We start from the raw sequence: 6,983 nt of genomic DNA on the forward strand, positions 1-6,983 counted from the left end.
CGGCTGCGGCACGGGGCAGCCCAGCTGGGAACCTGCTTCTGGAGCCATTGCATGCAGCCAGCACGGCACAGAGCCTGGCGTGTGTGTGAGCTGTCAGCCAGGCAGACAGGCCCCGGGCTGCTCCCGGGTTGTCACAGCTGCAAATTGTCCAGGAACAGCCTCTAATGAGACGTAAGGGAAGGGTTTGCTGGAGGAAGATGTCACAGGGATGAAAGGGGCAAAGAGAAGAAACCAGGAGAACGAGCGGTTTGGGGTTGTGTTTATTTGTGCAGGAGAAACTGCTTTAAAATGTCCTTTGGCACGTGAGAGAAGGTGAACAGCCAGTGGCAGCCCAGCCCCGGGTCTGGAGGAGCCTTCTCCAGGGGATCACACTGCCGGGAAGACCTTGACGTGCAAATTCCCTTCTCCTCCTGCAGCCCTGACTCAGGACTTACCTGCGAGAGGGAGAAAAGCCCTTCCCTTTGGCACAAAGACCACGGCTAAAACGTCCTCTGCAACCTGAGCTTTTCCTTCCCCTGCCGCCCAGGCTGCCTGCGATGCTCTCCCAAGATGACCCTCGAAGATGGACAAGCCCAGCTGCAGACCAGGGCAAAGCCAGAGCAGCTGAAGGGGAGGATGTACAAACAGGACGGACGGACAACCCGACCGGAGCTCATCCCCCCACCCGGGATGCCCGGTGGAGCTGGGATGGAGAGGGACAGCGCTGGCTGAGTGCAGGAGCTGTGCTGGAGGGCAGCTTGCAGCACCATCCCGTGTCTTTCTGAGGCTCACCCAACCTGTCCCCCTGCCCTGTCCTGGCTCTTCTGCACTTCAAACATCTGTTCAGCATCGTGTCCGGGGCCTCTCAGTGTCAGACCCTGCTGGGAAGAGAGTAACACTTGGGGTCAATCAGTGGGGAAGCAGTGCAACCCCCTGAAAACATGCTCGGGAGGAGAGGGGTTCAGGGCTGGACCCTTCTGCATCCCTGGCAGTGCTGGGAGTGGTACCAGGAGCAAAAAGGGGGGATCCAGGACCAAGAAGGGGGTATACAGGGCCAGAAAGGGAGTGTCCAGCTTAGTCTCAGCAGACACAGTTCAAGATTTCCCATCCTGAAGTGCTTTGCTCTGCCTGACCTTGATGCCTCCAAGAAGAGGTTTCTTCTGCCAGGATGCCCCCCCCCGCCCCCCCCAGTCGCCCCAGCCCCTCACCAGCAGGACGGGGTTTGTGCTCCCTCAGTGGCTGCTGGGGTGTGTGGGGAAGGGGCCGGGCTGCATCCAGACACAGGGCACCTCTCCTGAGGCCGTCACTCGGGGCTCTGCGGGGGAAGGCGCAGGAGCCCGGTGCTGCCGCTGCTCCTCTTCCTCCTGCCATGCAAATGAAGAGCGTTGCTGTTTCTGGGCTGGAACTTCCCCTCCTCGCCCACCGGCGCGGCAGGTGGGGAGCTGCCCAAGCGTGCAAAGCCCCTGCAAGCAGGTGCTGAGTCCCGGGTGGGGACCAGCACCCACACACAGCTTTTGTGTCGGGGACACAGGCGTGTGCACACCTGGGGCTGCAGAGCTGAAGCTCCAGTCAAACCAACCAAGAGCATCCCAGCACCATTCCTCCTGCCCCCTCTTGCCCAAGGGCTCTGCTCCCTCGCTGCTCTCCGGGGTGACCGTGTCCTTCCTGGGGGGACAGGCACCTTCTGCCCCTTCTCTTCCCAGCCACCCCCAGTTTCTTCCAGTGCAAGGGCAGAGGACACGTGCTGCTCTCAGGTTCTCTCTTAAATATCCCTTCTCTTCGCCCTGTTCTGCTCTGCTGAGGCCACGCTTGAAAGATGGTGTCAGAGGGGTTGTTTTGCCTGGGCAGAGCACTGCATAGAAACCAGCTGGGTAGGAGAGGGCTTCAGAAAGCCTTCCCACACAGCCTCTGGGGTGGCCATCCTGGCCAGGGGGTTTTCCAGAAGCGAAGCTCTCCTCTCTGCATCACGCTTTAGTCACCTCCAGCAGCTGCATCCTCTGCTGGGGACAGGCTTGGCACCCCCACTTTGCCAGCAGAGCTGTTCCCCTGGAGCACCGTGGCACAGATCTCCCCTGGGGTCTGTCCCAGGTCAGGTCCTTCCTTCCTTGCTCCCCCTGGGCATCACACAGCCATGGGCTCTGTTGATTCCACTGCTCCAGGCTCCCATCTATCCCAACGGTCCCTCTGCTCCGTGCCCACCATTGGGACCAAACCCCTGGAGATTTCAGGCAGCCAGAAAAGCCCTTCACCTTTTCTCACTTGCAAACACTCCTGCAACGACAGCTCCTTGTGCCTGCTGATGGAGGTCAACCCATGCTGCTCTTGCCAGCGAAGGGCTGATCGTCGCTATGTGGGATTCTCTCCCCAGCACTCCCTGCTGCGCTGGCCCAAGTGGCTCTTTCATCGTGGTTTCCCAGGCTCCTGCCTTTCCTACAGGCTGGAAAATGCCCTTCTGGCAACCTTGGCTTTGAAGCGGTCCCAGGCTGCTGGGTCAGGCTGGCCCCAGCGTTTCCGCAGCGCAAAGCTTCCCCGCGGCAGCGCTGGGCTCACACCTGTGTTAGGTTAAGAAAGAAAAAGGGCATTAAATATTAAAGGAAAATCCATCTTTGCCTGGACTCAGAGAAGCTCTTAAAAATGTCAGCAGCTCCAAAATCCCAACCCTCCCTCAGCTTTGAAAGGTTCTTTTCAGCAGCCCGTGGGGAGGGGTGTGCAGGCAGCAAGGCTGGTGTGCAGGTGCCTTCAAGAGGGGACCCAAACCCACAGAGACCCCTGTGTGGAGGGGAACTGGGGAAAAGCCCTGGAAGATCCTGTTTCTGGAGCAGGGCACTGGCAGGTGGTAAGGGAGGGCAGCCCCCTCCCCACCCAGTGGAGGGTGACACCGTGCTGGGACAAGAGGGTCCCATCCTGCCCCCACACACCTGGGAGATGCAGTGATTGCCATGCAGTATCTGCTTGTGGGGACGGTGTTAGGGTCCCATCCATCCATCCATGCATGCCTGCATCCATCCCTCCATGCATCCATCACCCCAGGGGGTTGGCACAGCCTGAACTGCTGCTTTCCTCTGCTGGGGAGTGGTGGTGCCTGGCCTGCTCCCACACCAACTGCCACCCCCTGCACCTCCCCTGGGAAACAGCCTGCAGAGGGGACAGTGTTTGCAGAGCAAGCAAGGTGCTTTAATGCAAGGAGACCTTTCCTGGCTGCCAGGGGGGTGTGCCACCAGCCCCCTGCACCCAGGGAAGGGCAGAGCCTTTTGGGCACATCAGCAGGACCCTTCATGCAGGCCCAGCGCAGAGGCCCCCTCCCTGTGCTACACAGATTCCCCATGTCTATAAAACCACCAAGAGACTATTACAAACCCCACTATTCCTTACAGACCCCGCCCTTTCCCCAAGAACCCCCCCATGGGGGGCTCCACTGCTGCTGCTATGGCTGGGACCTGCAGGACCACCTCCCCAAGCATCACCTTTCAGCATCGCCCCTCCGGGAAGGCAGCAGCACGGAGACACAGGCTCAGCCTGGACCAGCTCTGTGAGAAAGGGTTTCCATAGCGACGGGCATCCGAAAGGCCCCAGATCCTGAGTGTTCAGGGCAAGGATTTGAGGTGGGGGTCACTGTGCCGAGAGGGTACCTGGAAGCAGATGGTTTATTGCTGGGGTGCATCTTCCTTCCCCCTGACCCCCCCTCCACCCCATCATCCCTGGGATGGCTCCACAGCCTGTAGAATCACGCCTCGCATCGCCTCCCACGATGACCCGCCCTGTGTCTTGCAGGATGCCTGGGGAGGACCCCCCCTGAGCAGGGGGTCGCAGCGGGGTGCTCAGCCCCTGCGGTGACCCCGGTGCTGCCCTAGCCTTGCCTTCCCTGGGGAGCTGGGGAGCGTGGCCAAGCCCCGGCAGGGTGTGCGGGTTCCCCTCTGCTCCTTCCCTGGCTATTTTTGGCTGCGTACCCAGCAGGCCACGTGCCGGTTGTCCCCCCCACAGCTGCCAGTGGGGATGGTTATTCCAGGCAAGAGGAGGCGTCAGGGGAGGTCATGGCAGGGCTACGGTGCTGCCTTTGGCCCTGCGCTGCGCTCTGCTGCAGCGGGTGGCTTTGGGCTTGTTTCACCCCATTTGCTGAGCTCACAAGGGCAGTGTCTGTGCCATGGGGACAAAGCACCCTGACATGGGGACAAAGCACCCTGCCGTGGGGACAGAGCTCTACTGCAATAGAGGAAAAGCACCCCATGCGATGGGGGCAAAACTCCATCACTGGGGATGAGCCACAGAGCTGGCACAGCACAGACCCCCTAGGGCAGTGCCCAGCCCCGTGCAGCCCTGGGCAGGTGAAAGGAATGGGGCAAAATGGGTTAGAAGGAAGGAAAAGGGCGCTATTTCTGTTACCTTGGGTGGGACCTGCCCCCCCTCTGACACCCACACCGTGCCCACGGTTGGACCACGATGGTGCAGTGCCCAAGCTAACCAGGCACCCTGGCAAACATGGGCACACCCCTCGGCCCCCATGGCTCTGCCTGGCACCAGCACCCACCGTGGGCTGGAGAAAGTCTCGTGAAGCTGAAGGGAGATGGGCCTTTGCTGCTGCCGAGACAGCACGGGCAGCACAGGTCCCCTTCCCTCCCTGACCTCCAGCACCATCCCTCGCCCCTTCGGGTCACCGGGCCGTGCCGAAAGCCAGCGCTGGTGACCTGCTCAGCAAGGGCTGTTCCCAGCGGAACTGCCGGGGCGGCACGTGGCTGCCCCAGCTCTTTGTCCTCCAGCAGAAACAGCCCCCAGGGACAGGGAGATGAAACTGGCCCCTGAGACACTGCGGGGCCACGAACTGGGCTCTTCCCAATGGAAAGGGCTTCCCCTCAGCTTTCCCACCCAGTGCAAATGGCTGGGAGAGTGCTGGTGGGGTGAGGAGCCAGCTGCAGGGTCTGGGAGCCATACCTGTGGGACTGGGTGGTCTATGGCTGGGGCATCCCACAGGGAAACACAGCCAGATTCCTCTGCTCCCCACTGGAAATCCAGTGCTGGGAGAGAGCCTCACACCAGCGTGCTGTGGTACTGGCAGCTTGGGGGTGTCTGTCCTGTGCTGGTCAGCATTAAAAAAACATAATTAAGGAATAAAGGATAACGAGGGCATCTTGGAGGCAACGTCTTCCCATCCCCCCACCCCAGGCTTGGTAAGACGTTGCGCTGCCCAAGTGATGCTTGGAGGTGGGCACTGGCCCAGCACCACTGTCCTGTCCTGGGGTATCCCCAGAGATGCAGCAGTGTGGGGAAGGGCTCTGCAATCCCCTGCGGGGTGCGGATGTGACAGGGGACAGTGGGACACTTGAATGTCCTTGTGCCACCCAGGCAAGGGTGGAAAATGAAGGGCTTGTATTTGCCTGAGCCCCCAGTGTGGGGGGAGTGGATTTTGGGGGAGGGGGGGGGGGTGGGGATGGTGTCCTTACCCACAGCTCCTTCAGCATTCCCAGCCCCCTCACTGCAGCAGCACGGCGTTTCCACCTCATGTGCCGGTTTTCCTTTCCCTGGCTTCATGAGAACAGAGTTTTTTTTTCTCCTTTTTGGGGAGGGGGAGCGAGGTAAATATTTTTCCGCTTCCTCTCCGAGCTGGAAAAGCCTGCAAGGCCCATCTCCAGGGAGACTCTGTAAATAAGGCGGAGGGGGAGGACGGGGGGGCCGCTCCATATGCTGCACCAGCTTTCGGCCCCGGCTTGCCATCAGATGTCTAACACAACAGGAAGCAATAAAACAGTTATTACCAGCCGGCACCTTCCAGCACGGCCGTGCAGAGGAGCCTGCCTTTGCTTGCGCCCTCCTGGCCCAAAACCCAGATTAATACCCGGGGTCCCCTGTTAACGGGGTTGTTGGGGTTCCTGTAGTATTAGGGTTCATGGCAAGGATGCCCAGCTCTGCTGCAGCAGCACACGGTGCTGCCCCATCGCTGCGATTTCAGCATCGAGATAACCCCACTGCAATGGGGCCACGTGCCCCACATCCCTCCCAGCCACTCTCACCTCCTGGGCGGGACCAGGTGTCCCAGCTGGGGATGTCCACGTGGGGAGAGCATCATGGCAAACGCGCCCTGGCTGAGGGTGTTCCTAGCATGGACACCCTGCTGTCCTCCTCAAAATGACCCCACTAAAACCAGCAGCCCCGGCCGGGAGAGCGATGAGAGGGCCGGTGGTTCATCGACCGGAGAGCTGCGGTGCTGCCGTGCCCCCTTGGCCGTGCGGCTGTAACTCCCCACTGACCCGGAGCGGGTCTTGGAGGCAGATGTTCAGCCTTGATTTACAGGCATCAAGCAGGGGAGATCCACCGCCGCTTCCCTGCCTGCCACCGGGGATAATCAGAGCTGCTCTTCCAAAAATAAATACCAATCGATCCCTACGGCTGGTCAGGCTCCTGCCCTCACATACCCAAAGCCCTGGTGTCTCACCGCCTCTCTGTGCGTAGGGGCTGTGTCCCCGCACCGACCCATCGCGACAGACCCCCCCCCAACACAAACCCCCTCCCCGTGCTCTGTTTATCTGCCGCATTCACTGGGTACACCCTGAACTTAAAATAACCCTCAGCAGCGGGCGCGTTCCCCGGCGCTGGCGCTGCGTGTGTTTGTGTTTGTGGAGCTCCTTTCCTGCTGGCGGGAGTCTCGCTCGCATCCTGTGCGCCAGGCGCTGGCTTCATTCAGCTCCACTCCAACCCCATCGATCTCGCTCTGCCATTTGCAGAGCTGGGGGCAAGCGCCTTTGTTCCCAGCGTGTTAACGGCTCTGGAGACCCGTTGCCAGCAGGAACTGGAGCGGAGGGACCGGAGGGACGAGCCATCCGGCCGGAGACCTTTAGAAAAATCAGATTATTAGAATATTAGTTTCTTTTGTAACTAGCGCTGCAGTAATTGCTCCTGCAGCTCGCCCTGCAAACGCTGCCGCATCGCCCGCCTGCTCCCGAGCGTGGCTGTGCACCCACCCGGCTGCCAGGGCGCTCAGCATCCCCCTGTGCGGTGGGCACGGTGCAGGGCTG

The 6,983-nt window shown here is 60.7% G+C and overlaps 1 long non-coding RNA gene across 2 annotated transcripts; it reads right to left on the minus strand.

Moving 5' to 3' along the window:
* Positions 1-273: 273 nt before the first annotated feature.
* On the minus strand, positions 274-5,579 carry LOC311198835. Of its 2 annotated transcripts, XR_014617720.1 has the most exons (5): positions 5,415-5,579; positions 3,444-3,608; positions 2,229-2,531; positions 772-860; positions 274-434 (listed from the first exon to the last, which is right to left on the minus strand). It is a non-coding gene; the product is annotated as an uncharacterized lncRNA (long non-coding RNA). The 2 variants fall into 2 exon arrangements; XR_014617721.1 differs by having other exon boundaries at positions 274-860.
* Positions 5,580-6,983: the final 1,404 nt, after the last annotated feature.

This window comes from Gallinula chloropus, assembly GCF_964237585.1.
Source record: "Gallinula chloropus genome assembly, chromosome: 19".
NCBI classification, from domain to species: domain Eukaryota; kingdom Metazoa; phylum Chordata; class Aves; order Gruiformes; family Rallidae; genus Gallinula; species Gallinula chloropus.